Source organism: Anas platyrhynchos, chromosome 5 (assembly GCF_047663525.1).
Source record: "Anas platyrhynchos isolate ZD024472 breed Pekin duck chromosome 5, IASCAAS_PekinDuck_T2T, whole genome shotgun sequence".
NCBI classification, from domain to species: domain Eukaryota; kingdom Metazoa; phylum Chordata; class Aves; order Anseriformes; family Anatidae; genus Anas; species Anas platyrhynchos.
This window is the reverse complement of record NC_092591.1, coordinates 63870550-63883308: the sequence shown is the minus strand read 5'-3', so window position 1 is coordinate 63883308 and position 12759 is coordinate 63870550. Positions and strand designations below refer to the sequence as shown.

Here is a 12759-nt window from a genome sequence, read left to right as displayed (position 1 = left end):
GCAGGGGATAGTATTTCAAATCAGACTAAACAAAAAACTTAGTAAGAATAGAAGATAAGTGAAAGAATAGATGGGTATAAGATGAGACTACCCAGCAAAGTTGTGATTCTCCATAGCCACAGACTTTTACAGAGCAGACCACACAGATTTCTGTCACAAATTCTGTAAGAATAGCTGATCCTGCACTAGAGTATAGAAGTATGATATATGATTTCTAGATGTCATTTCTAGACACATAGAAGCTAAGACGATACAACACTGGCAATTTTACTATCTTTTCAGTGTATATGAGCCTTTGTCACACATTGCTTAAAAAACTGTTCAGCATATTTCCTAGAAGTAAGGAATAAACTAAGGAATGTTTCCAACAACTAATAGATTTAGAAAATCTAGGTATTTATAACTACAAAGAACATTAAAAAAAAAAAAAAAATCAATAATGGCTGTGATTTCAGATGACTCTGAAGCTAAAATGACAGAACTGAAAAGCAGAACTCAGTTCTGAAAGCAACTTTTTCCAAAAAGAAGTTCCTTCAAACATTTAGGATAAACTCTTTTTGACTTCATGAGACTGAAAGTTGTTTTACTGCTGTAGTCTTCTAATACTCAGTTAAGAACGCCAAATTTACACTAGCAACTTGAGTGAAACTGCAAGCTACAAAAAAGTATAATTAAGCAAGCATGCACAAAACACCATTGAAGCCTTATTGTTAGCCAGGGAACATTATCATTACTTCTGTGCTACTTCATCTGCGTAAGTGTCATAATTCTCCTTCGGACCAAGACAGAATATTTCAAGATTTTAATTAAAACCATTGACACTGAGAAATCCCATTGGATGTTTACTTTTACTCCTCCTTACAAGAACATTTCCTCTCCAAAAAAAGTCTTTAAGTTCAAAGACTTTTCACCCTTCTAAAATAGATTGCACAAAGTATTTTGAAGCAAAAAGGGAAAAGTAAAAATATCTTTGCTTTTATATCTATGCATGCTGTTCTGAAATCAATTTGGCATATGCCTTGTGAACATCCTGGAACAGCAGAGTTTTCTTCTCACTTGCAGTCTGAGAGCTATGTTTAATAAGAAATTTAATATGAAATTGATCTGCTTCAAGAATGGCAGCCAAGAACCATGGAATGCTGCTGCAAAGTACAAGAAAAGAAAATCAATGTGCAGCTGTGCATGCTTGGCCATGGCCTTCCTGCACGTGGAAGGCAGTAATGATGAGATGGCAATTTTCCAGAGCTTTGTCCTCCTCAGCAACAGAATGCAACTCCAAATTATAATCATAAGCTCTTTCTATTCAACTGTAAAGGTTGTCTTAAGTATAGATGCCTACACAAATGCCACAGAGGACATATATCCAGCATGAGTGATATTTTACACCTTGAGCAACAAAACAGCATTTTGATTTACAGGAAAGCCCTCACTGCCTTCCCCTCACACACCCTTTGGGACAGGCAACACTGACTACACTACTTCAGAAACAAGTCGTGTAGAGACCACATGCCTGCAGGCTGGTGGAGGTAAGGTGCAAGGTGAGAAAATATCTAGTTCAGTAGGACAGGAAAAAAGATACCAAGAATTTCAGGAGACAGGCTCATACCAAAATCCGTGCTCTTTCTATACAAACACCTTTGAATTTCTACAGAGCAGAAAAAATAATTTCAAGCAACAATGATCAGTTTAGCTTTCAGTATAGACAGTTCCTTCATATTCCAGAAGAATATGCTGATCTAAACAATCTTTCAAGTATTTTTAGATTTCATTACAGATACAGTAGGTATAGACAAACTATGCCATTAAGATATTTTTATTATGCAATAAAATCTAAGTAATTAATTAGATTTAGTACATATTCTGTAGCTGACTGACTGAATAAAATCTTTCTCAATTTTACTCTAATGCAGCTCCAATGAAGAGATGTTTCTAAAATATTCAAAAACAACATTAATAACAGAAGCTTTTATAACAGACTTAGTTCCCAAGAGTGCACAAAACAGATGTTTGTAGAAAAGTTCAGGTCTCGGGTCTGCATCCTAGCAATCTCATATAATAAATAATAAATAATAATAATAATAATAATAATAATAATAATAATAATAATAATAATAATAATACTTATGTGTACTCAACTGCCCATAAAAATGAAGCAGAAAAGATGGAGAGCACTAGCTGGATATTGGAAATGCTGGTGTTCTGTCAGTATGGGAAAAGTAGTTCTCAATATAGATCAAGTACAAGAAGATACTCAGAACAGCTGCTCTACATTTACAATATATAATTAATCTCACTTGTATAAACCTAAATATTTATAGACATTTATTTTTCCTCCACAATACTAACCCAGTTTTATTGAATGAAGACAGATAATCTTCCAAGTACTTTAAAAAATGCAGCTAAAAAAATCTGATCTTATGCTGCAGCTATGTTAGATCTGACTTTACACCTTAATAAAGCCATAGAAAATACTAACATTTTACTTTCTTGAAAACCTATAATAAAATGTGTAACTTTCATTAGTACAGAGCTAGCATTTTCTACCATTTTATGAAAGATGAACTACTTGAAAAGACGTACTTAAATCTGAAATCGCAATTAATTGGCACCACAGAAAACTGTACATACAAATACACATTTCCATCCATCAGTCCCCAAAATATAACTAAAAACAGAAGATAAATCTACCTGCCTAAAAGCCCCTTTGAAATACTCAAAAAATATAATATGAACCATTTTGAGGCATTTTAAATGTAATCAAATGAAAATATTTTGACACTTTATTCTTTTAATGCCATTTAATTTTATAATACCTTGCTTTTGAATTGCAGCAGATGCTGTGATTTTTATAGGTGTACAGCTGTACACCTGATAACCAAACCAACATCATCAGGTGCTTCCTCTTAGAACAGCTCTGACTGAAAGCATGACCAATATACAAGATTTGTTCCATATTAATGGGTTGTCTAGAAAGCCCCATTTGTTTCTCTTTTTTGAATGTTATCAGTCAAGTATTTTGTAATCGAGGCCTCTAAAGGGCACCTCAGAAATGATTCCCAAGCTGTTTGGTACCCAAAAACCTCCAATCTCTCAGTAATCCTGGTGCACTAGAGCAGAGCCCACAGGTCCAGGGTGAAAGAAATAGTTTCTACCCTCCCAGGATTCAGCAGCATTGCTAGCCATCCAAGCAGATATATTGGAAACACTACCCTTTTCCATCCTCTTGTTTCATTGATAGAATTTGTTTATGGGCAAACACCGGAAACAAGCTGGAATTCTTATTTATTCATTTTTAATATCATTAATTTCATTCTTTTGGATCTTTTATCTTTTTTGCACAGTTTACTTGACTGCTTTAATTCTAGTCTCAGCTGTCCTGATAAGTAATCAACATTAATGATCCATTAGGTGGGTTATTCTTAATAATCCTTCTTAATTCAAATGCTTCATTGCAGAATTTCTTCTAAGGCTTGTGTAGCACTCAAAATCCCTACTACAAGAGAAAAAGCTAGCAAATCTAGATAGGGAATGGTGTTCAAAAGGATCCTATCCACTTACAATTAGTACTGAGCCTCATCCATGATGTACAAGTTATCTCCTCTTAGAGCATACAAAAAAAAACAGAAGTAGGAAATTAAAAGAGGACCACAGATGAAATCTGAGGCAGAGTACCAGAACATAGTGCAGCAGAATTGTAGCAGATATTAAAAAAAAAATAAATCTGAATTTGGAATGTGGAAACATTAGACAATAATAAAGAATATTTCCTCACATTGCTGGTTGGTTGCAAGTGGAATGATTTTTTGTTTGATGAACATTCTGTAAGCAGGACAGAGCTAGGGGCATTCCTTGCTTGTCCTTCAGAAATCATGCGTACTATACAATAGGAAAGATTCTATTAGATTCCATTACCTTTCTCACATCCTAGCAGGCCTTTGAATCCACTGACCCTTCTCTTTTTTCTCAGAGCTCCTAAAACTACACTGGATGGTCTACAACAAGAAAATGCTCTGGCAAATCACAGCATGACAGTTCAGGCAAACGCGTCTGATGCCAAGCGGTACTATCTCACTTCTCTGATGGTCACATATCTTTACCTATTGTGAAGTTCACACCACTTGCCAATCGTATGCACACACTGTGCCTGCACAAAGAGTTTGCTGCCTTCATTCAACCCTACAAGCAGGGTAGCCTGAACAGCACACCAGCAACCGGACTTCAGACTTGCTTCCAGCAGAAAGGAAAACAATGATGTGTTCCAGTGTATACAGCAGGTCTGGTGGAGGCAACAACACAAATCTGCAACCCAACAACCCCTCCAGCTCACATCACTCCCCCTAACAACCTGCAGTTCCCCCCCCCAGCTCTCATCATCATAGACATCACCATCAAAGACAGAGGCCATGACATTTTGGCATGCTGAGCACAATTTCCAGTGTGATTTCTGTGAGGAGAGGTGGCACCTATCAATCCAAATGACAAAACATCCAAAATTTTAAGCATTGTTCTGACACCAATCTGTTCTACAAGGTATAATGAATAAATGTTTCAGCTTTCTCCTGGTAAAACAGAAGTAATTACCCCATAAGAAGGGATATCGGCCAGTAGGAAGTACATGCATATTTATTGTTACTTGATAGGTCTTGAGAAAACAATGACTCTCATCTAAGTAGATAAATAATTTTTCACACACTCAGAGGTCTTCTCAATATGCAGAAGGACCTAGAAGCATCACTGCTTGTAGTACTTTCTTGTGGTGGCAAAAAATACATGCACAGCAACCATGAAGGAGTTAAAGTGAGATAAATGTAGGTTACATTGGAACTTTAACAAATCGGGACCCAAAGATACGCCAGCCAGTGAGGGTTAGAGGCATCTGAGGGTCATGAGCCTCAAAGCTAAATGAAGGTCTAAGCCCTGCTGTTACACGTTCTGAAGATTTCCTAGAAAAAGTGTTTGGTTTTCTGCCTCTGTTTTTCAGTGCATACTGCAAGATGATAAATGCATATGCTACTCAGATGAGCTACCTTCTTTGTTTTCCCTCTGGTACTATTAAGGATGTGCCAGTGGCTACGAAATAAGAAGAAAGTTACTTGACAAATTTCAAGTAAATTCATGGTGAAATATTAAGCTTCATTCATCTTTTATGTGGCCCTTAAGTAAAACAGGGTTCTGTAAAAAATTTTTGGGAGGCATAATAAAGACGATGCAAGCAATAATGCAGCTGATAAATCATTTATGAAGAAAGTAAAGGGAGAACATTCCCAAATACCAGTGCACAAAGTATTTCCACTAACATCTTAGGCCTAATATACTCCATTTTAAAACAGACAATTAGATAACTGCTATAACATGCACCACTGGGGGAAGATGCGAACTACGACTGGCAGAAAGCAAACAATCCAGTGTTCATTCATCCTGTTACCTTGAGAGGCAAGCTTCTCCGTGAGAAAAGATTCAGTGGATGAATTCAAGCTCCTTGAGAATCAGCCTCAAGACTTCTTGAAAGAGACTATTGTGCTTTGTTAAGTAATAAAGTATGCACTTACTTTCTGGTCTTCTTTCACCAAAAGAGTAGACTGATGTTCATCTATTAATACTGTCAACCCACAGCAATCAAGAGACGTGGTTCCTTATTCTTGTTTTCAAAAATTTCCTTCATCAATAAAGCATTATTTTCTATAGGGAGTAAACAGAGTAATGACAGTGTCATATGCGTCTTATTCTTATGAAGCACAGGTCCTATAGTGTCAGATGACAAGCCCTAGCATCCTAGCACCAATTTCAGCAGTCTTGCCAGGTCACTCCTATAAAAGATCCAGCCCATGATGTTATGAGCTCATATTAATTCCAGACATAAACAAGTGACCTTTAAAAACTTTTGGTTACTTTCAAATACAAAATTAAGCTTTCAGGGTTAAGAAGTCACCACTGAAATTGATGTGTGGTTGCCATATTTGAAACTGCTTATGCTAAATGGCTGTTCAGGAACTAATTATATGCAGCCTCAGCATAAATTCCTGTCATCCAATAAAAGACTTAATATTAATAGTGTTGGCAATGAGTTATAACAGTCACTTGATTTCTATGAACAATGTTATATGAATGAAACTCTTCTTGTCTTTATGTATATGATTAATGGCAATTTGAGCAGAACCTTTGTTAGGTACTTTTAGGTCTTTGTGTTTAGAAATTATTAAAATTCACACAATTAGTCATGACGTAGCACAATTATTTGCCCTTTGTCTTATTCATGGTCACCCACTCTGTTTTTGCACATACTTGCACATACTTTTGCATATTTGAAGGTTTCTTCAAATAGGTCAAAAGCATATACATAAACCTAAAGAACTTGAAGGGATTTTGTTCAGCGTTCAATATTTCACGAGTAAAACAATTTAACTCACCTATCCACATCAGTCAGATAACAATCTGAAATTGGGATTAATACATCGCTCATGTGTTCAAATTCTCAGGTTTGATAGTAACAAGCCTGATCTCAGATCTGCTTAAACGAGTGAAGAATATGCCTTCTTCCTTTCAAACCATTTTGAATCTGTCTCTATTTTCTCTGTGAAGAAAAAACAAGTCCTTCTCTTACTGTAGGAAAAAACAAACAAACAAACAAACAAACAAACAAAAATAACTCTAAGTAGAACAAAATAGGGCAGTCCTCTAAGTGTAGCACTGAGAATTAGTTTGACAGAAAGACATTAATGAAGCACTAAAATCATCAATGAAGCAATAAAACAAAACAATAACTGTGATAGCATGCTGCAACCGACCATAGGGCTAGAATTCTTCATACAATTTCTCCCTGTTATGTGAATATCTGTACAAGCACTGTTCAAACATATGGTCTGTAGACTTTGAATTCTTTAAAATTGACGGAGCCTTTCTCCAGAAGGTTTCCCAAAAATACTAAAAGAGAATCAAGGACAAAATCATGCAAACAGACTTGACCTCTTTCCTGCTTACAGCTCATAACCTAACTACACCAACAAACAGCAAACTAGACTTAAATATTCTTCTGATGAGGACTAAATAAATGAATACATGTAATTACTAAAACTATAATTACCAGTGCAATGTTCCCGTTATTGCAACAAAAAGAGTGCGCCTGTGGAATAAACTAGCTGCCTTCCTTCCAGGATAACCAAACACTGGGGTTAAAAAAAAAAAAAAAAAAAAAAAAAAAAAAAAAAAAGAGAGATTGAGAGAGAGAGAGAAAACCATGAATAATTCAGGATTTGACTTGCTTTATTCAAAAAAGGGCCTTGCATGTAAATTTCAGATGAATCCCATATTCACTGAAAAACAACTAATTTACTTTCAGAATAGTAAATGGAGAAAATATTTTCCATTTAGGCTACTGCACTGCATACCTGTTTGGCATCCTGTTGAACACTCAATGAAGGATTAACTGACATAAGCATCTCAGCCCCTTATCCCAAACGTGTGAATCACACTGCTAAAAGCCTTCTTCATCACTGACTTTGCTTTTTTGTTATTAAGTAAGCATACTTGCATAGGCAAGATTGTCAAAAATCAGACAGCAGAACATATTAAACAATAAACAAGGATAATTAGATCACATTTGAATACCACTTTTTATAACTCCGGTGAGGGAAAAGGAATGGTGACAAGTTCTCTGATGCTTTTGTTCCTAAATTTAATGTTATCAAGTCATTTATTCACTTTCAAAGAGCTACAAAGAAGTAAAATGGAAGAGCATTCCATGTAATGCAAGATTAGCATTGTTTTAAACCTGTCCCAAAACAGAGTTTTACAGCATACACCAGGGAAAGCCACAGAGAACTTAGCACCACATCAGACATCCTGGTGTGCTTTCACAGCAATCACCAAACTGGATGAAGTGTTAGAGTGAGCTACTCCACATCTCTTCCAGTGATCTGGCCAGAAACATCAGAGGCAAGAGCAGGAGCCCAGCCAGTCACGATACAATTAACTGCCAAGTTCTTCAGTTTACATTTCTCAGTAGGATTTTACATTAAAAGCAGGCATCCTGTGATGTGCCATACCTACTAGATTAAAGCAAAAGGTGGATGAGGTTGTCATTTTAAGAGGCTGCGCAACATTTAGTGTCATCAGTGCAGTCCCCCAAGGAGTTAGCCTTTACCTAACCACAGAAAGCCTTTCAGGATTTCTTAGGATTGAGGAAAGCCTCTTACTTCTCTTGGTCACAGTGGAGATTTGGCTCCTCGTCTCTACAACTCAAGGTAATTCTATCTAAGCACAACAGCCTTTACTTCTGTCTATAAACATGCTTCCAAATGAATGAGTCTTCTCAGTTCTATTAATTCAAAGTGTATTGAGGACTATGAACTTATTCACAAGCAGCATGAATCACTCTCAGAAACTCTGACACCTAAGTGTTTCCCAATATTGTAATAAGGTAATGTCTGCCACTATAACATTGGGATACGGACAGGAGCCAAGATATCGTGCATTTTAGCAGCATGGGAAATGAGGAGTGTTAGCAGAGTCATATTTGATTTTACTTTGGTTATAAACATTGCAGTTTAATATTTTCTTTACAGCATGTTAAAATTTAAGGATTTTGCATAGAACTTCTGTATTCACAATTATGATTTTAACCTGCTTTGCAAATATTTGTGCTCTTGTGAACATAAGAAGAGTCATTAAATATCTGAAAGTTTCCCTATCAAAGGACTGCTTCATATAATGGCTATTGTCTGCATCTTGAGACAAAATCACATATAAACTTAATTCATGGGAGAGCATTGGAGAAAGCAATCCCATCAACATGTTTTAACCCAGGTCTGTAGTTGAGAATGAATAAAACTTGACATATATTTACATGTTCCTTTATTCTGCACAAGGACATACCACTCTGGAATGCAAATCTGCAGGTAGCATCTCAAAGTGAGTACTTTGCTGATTGCAAATTAACCACAATGACTGTTATGACAAAGAGCTAAGTCAGGTGAATGGCAAGTTGTAACAGTAATCAAGTGCTTTTAAAGTTTCTATTTATTGTTTAAAAGCAAACAGAACAAAACCTGTCTTCTGGCTGAGGATAAGGTCACCTGAGAGGAGGTTAAAGTATACTTTCAGGAATGAAAATTAAGGGGCTGTCATCCGTAACAGTGTGCTTATTGACCTTTTAGGTGTGACAATTGAATTATAGGAATCTACATGTGTGGTAGTTTCTTATTTATCATAATGCATTCCATAAGGAGAAGTTTCACACATAGGAAGGAATGACACAGGATTCCAGTACCTATCAAGTGGCAGTTCTTTACGGCAGGCAGTACACAACCCATTTCACAGTCATTATTTTATCTGCATCACACAATGCTTAGAAATTCTACCGTACAAATAACAAAGAAATGGAGGCTGCCTCAGAGCTTCCTGTTGTAAGCTGTCTGCAGGTGCCCCCTTGTGTACCATCTGCTACTCACTGCCAAATGCTAATAGCCTCCATCACTTGAGCTGTAAATAAAACATAACAACAGAGAGAAAAGGTTCTAGATGCCCCAAAATACAGAAAAAGAACACTTCAGGAAAAAAAGAAAAGGTAAAAAAATAAATACAAATTCTATGACCTGGTTTCAGTCATTTTTCCTTGTATGTGCTTAGAAGAAGAAAAAGTAATTGAGAGACACGCTGGATATTTTTTTCCTGTAAACACATAAGGCAGTCTCCAGAGCTTAAATGGACTGTTACTCCATTTCACCCGTAGAGCAAACCAAAAAGGCCAGCTGCTTATGAATTTGACTCACTGAACTCAAAAAGCTGCAGTGAGTCATATGTTTCCTATGCTCACTGTGGGGTTGTCATAGTAATGATTTCTCCCTGTCATTTTTCACTTTACCGCACGACTCCATGGGATCAATTGCACTTAGCTCAGCATGGACAAGTATATATATAGTAGGCAAGGGAATGGAACTGCAACTTTGTTTTTCCCCTAACTCCATTGGAAGGCATCCCTCCATTCAAACAACAGCCAGTTACGACAGCATTAGAGTTCCTAAAAGGAAGGAGCTAGAATGTTTCTATCAGCCGACAGAGCTGGCCCAAAGCAAAACAAAAAATATGTTTACAGGGCCATAATCATTTCATAAAACCCCACAAAGAAAACAGAATACCTAATTTATACTCAGGTATATGTTGGAGTTCATAAGAACATAAGTGACTTGCTTCTTGCCTTTAGGCAGAAGCTCATAGTTATCTTCAGTCTTTAGTAGGAGGCACAGGAACTTCACAAACTGCTGAGGATGGTGGTGGCTGGTACAGCTGCACCTTCACAGCGGTTCAACTAGTTCTCCTGTTAACTGAAAGAAGAACAGCGATGCAGAGTCAAGATATTTTCTAGCACCGTGCTTTTGTTTACTCTGAACAGAAAGAATCAAAGCACGTGCATGAACAACTCCTTGAAGAAGCAGCAGTTAAGATGTTAGCCCTTTCAGCAGATTAATATTCTGGCACTGAGAGACTTTCCCTGCCTTAGCCCCAGGCATTCTCATCTTGGAATTGCCTAAACCAAAGTTACTCATCTCAAAGTATACACCCTCGGTATAATTCTTCAGGAAAAAAAAAAAAAAAAAAAAAAAAAAGGAACTTCAGGTAGCCTTGCCTGGAGCCAGTTTTTGACCACTTAACCAATGCAAATTCTCTCCATGATCATCAGCATGTAATTATTTTGTGCGTTCCCTCACGTGAAGCTCTGTTTAAAACTAATTCCACAGGGCTTGCTGTTTTGCTCTTTGCTTGTTTGTTTGTTTCATTTTTAATACTCCAAAGAGACAGCATCTCATCAAATCACCCAAGATAAATTCCTCTTTGCCCAGTTAATTTACTGCAAGGCTCGAAATAATTTCTCAATATCTACAAACCTCCCCTTCACTTACAATGTTACCTGTAATCTAAATGAAGCTCTTTTCTTTTCTTCCCATAGATATTAATTGTGAAGTAGATTCTGACTTCAACACTACATTTGAAGCCACAGCAAGTAGCTTATGCATTTCTCACATGAGAGTATTTGTGATCTGGAGTTCATGAACCATGGTGTATTTTGATACAATAAACAGTACTTTGGCACATTGTGTCCAGAAAGACAAGCAATCACGGACACACATTCAAGCATATTACTGGCCAAATTCATCCCAAAGTTACTAATTTAATTACACATAACCATTTACATAATAGCAGTTTGGATTTTTCCTGTCATCCTCATAATAAAAATAAAAATAAAAAAAATCCCTAACTACTGAATATTGCAGATGAGCAAAATTGAAGACTCTAAAGGCAGAACCCAAAGCAAGATGTTTTCAGACAGCTATTCCAGATTTAGAAGCTGCACATAGGAAATACGCTTCACTGGTAATCTCTGGCTCAAACTATAATCTGCAGTTTCATACTCACCTGCAGACAGCAATTAATCCAGACATCTGTATATTATATTACTGTTACCTAAAGAAAATAAATCAGGTTTTATATTCCATCAGTATTTAAAACCAGCTATTAAAAACAAATAAAAGCAGAAAAATTGCACTGCAGTCATATTGCAGCATTCCCAAACACACTTGGTGATCCCAATGCAGAGAAAAGAACAAGGTGTCCTAAACCCCTCCTAGTGAGATAGCACCCTCACAGTGAATTCACAATTACACAGCAAGGTAATGTGAACTCCAGATCAAAGCACAAACAGGTAGGAAACACCAGTTCCACTTCTGAGAAGTGCGAGAAGGAAAATTACCAGCAGACTGCTTTTTTCCTGAGATGCACTTAGAGCAGATAGCAGTGTCTGAAGCAAGTGGTTTACATTAGATGCTCACATTTTTGCTTACAAGGACTTCGTCATTTTAGCCGCATATTTCAAGCATTACGGTAATATCAGTACCTGAAAAACGCACAAGCCTTATACACAAATGGTCTCAGAAAAATTCATACAGAATTAGAGGGAAAAAAAACAACTTGCAAGTATGGATTTATTCTATTTGAGCATGCCAGTCTCATTGGTTTCTTTAATTGCTTGTTTGCATAGGCAACTTTCACCCAGTTTTGGAAATGTAACCTATTTCTGTTTAGCAGGCTTCATGGTACATATTGTAATTAGCATGTTTGTAGCCCCCGGTGCAAAGTGTTCCTTCACCGTTGACTGAAAATATAATACAAATGGAATCATTACTTTTCTTTTGCTTCCTACATCATTCAAATATCATAACTGAAAGATCACAAAACTTGGCACGCTATTAGACTCAGACACAATAAACGATGACCCAACATGTTTTTGAGACAATCCCCTGAAGGTAAGTATTCCACATAAAGCCCCACAGTCCAAATTTCAGAATTAATTATTTTTGTCACTTGTGACAGGCATTATGAATCTGAGTTAATTAAATTAGGAAGGACTGTAAACAGAGTAACAGCTCAAAAGAAATGCATCTTTTTGATAAAATGCGCCATGGATTTTTGATGCTGAAATACAGGGTCTGGTTGGAGAACAAAGCTAAACCTACTGAGAAGATGATTTATATAATATGGATATATTGCTTCTGCTAGTTAACATGATTAAAAGACTATGTTAGAAGAGACTGTCAGGCAAAAACTGATCGTTCTGATTGACAATGGCAATACAACCAATACCGGTATTTTAATGAGCATACGGCCACCAGTCCCAGAGGAATGCAGAAAAAAGCATTGCAAATGTTTATCAGTTTTGAAGCTAGTAAAACACCACAGTTTCTCTTTGAGAAAGGATGCAAATCCCCA

General features: G+C 36.6%; 2 long non-coding RNA genes across 4 annotated transcripts in view; both read right to left on the bottom strand.

Moving 5' to 3' along the window:
- Positions 1-5466: 5466 nt before the first annotated feature.
- The window catches only part of LOC119717046 (uncharacterized), a 73600-nt gene continuing 66307 nt past the window's right edge, over positions 5467-12759 (bottom strand). For 2 of the 3 annotated variants that reach the window (XR_011809872.1, XR_011809873.1), the window contains exons 2-3: positions 6408-6571; positions 5467-5679 (exon numbers count right to left, since the gene is read on the bottom strand). This is a non-coding gene — a long non-coding RNA (uncharacterized lncRNA). Of the gene's footprint in view, positions 5680-6407; positions 6572-7081; positions 7167-12759 lie in introns of those variants that run through there. The other variant, XR_005266002.2, reaches the window with a different exon arrangement.
- Positions 8658-12401, bottom strand: LOC140002545 (uncharacterized). The gene is made up of 3 exons (XR_011809357.1): positions 11744-12401; positions 11410-11457; positions 8658-10319 (listed from the first exon to the last, which is right to left on the bottom strand). It is a non-coding gene; the product is annotated as an uncharacterized lncRNA (long non-coding RNA).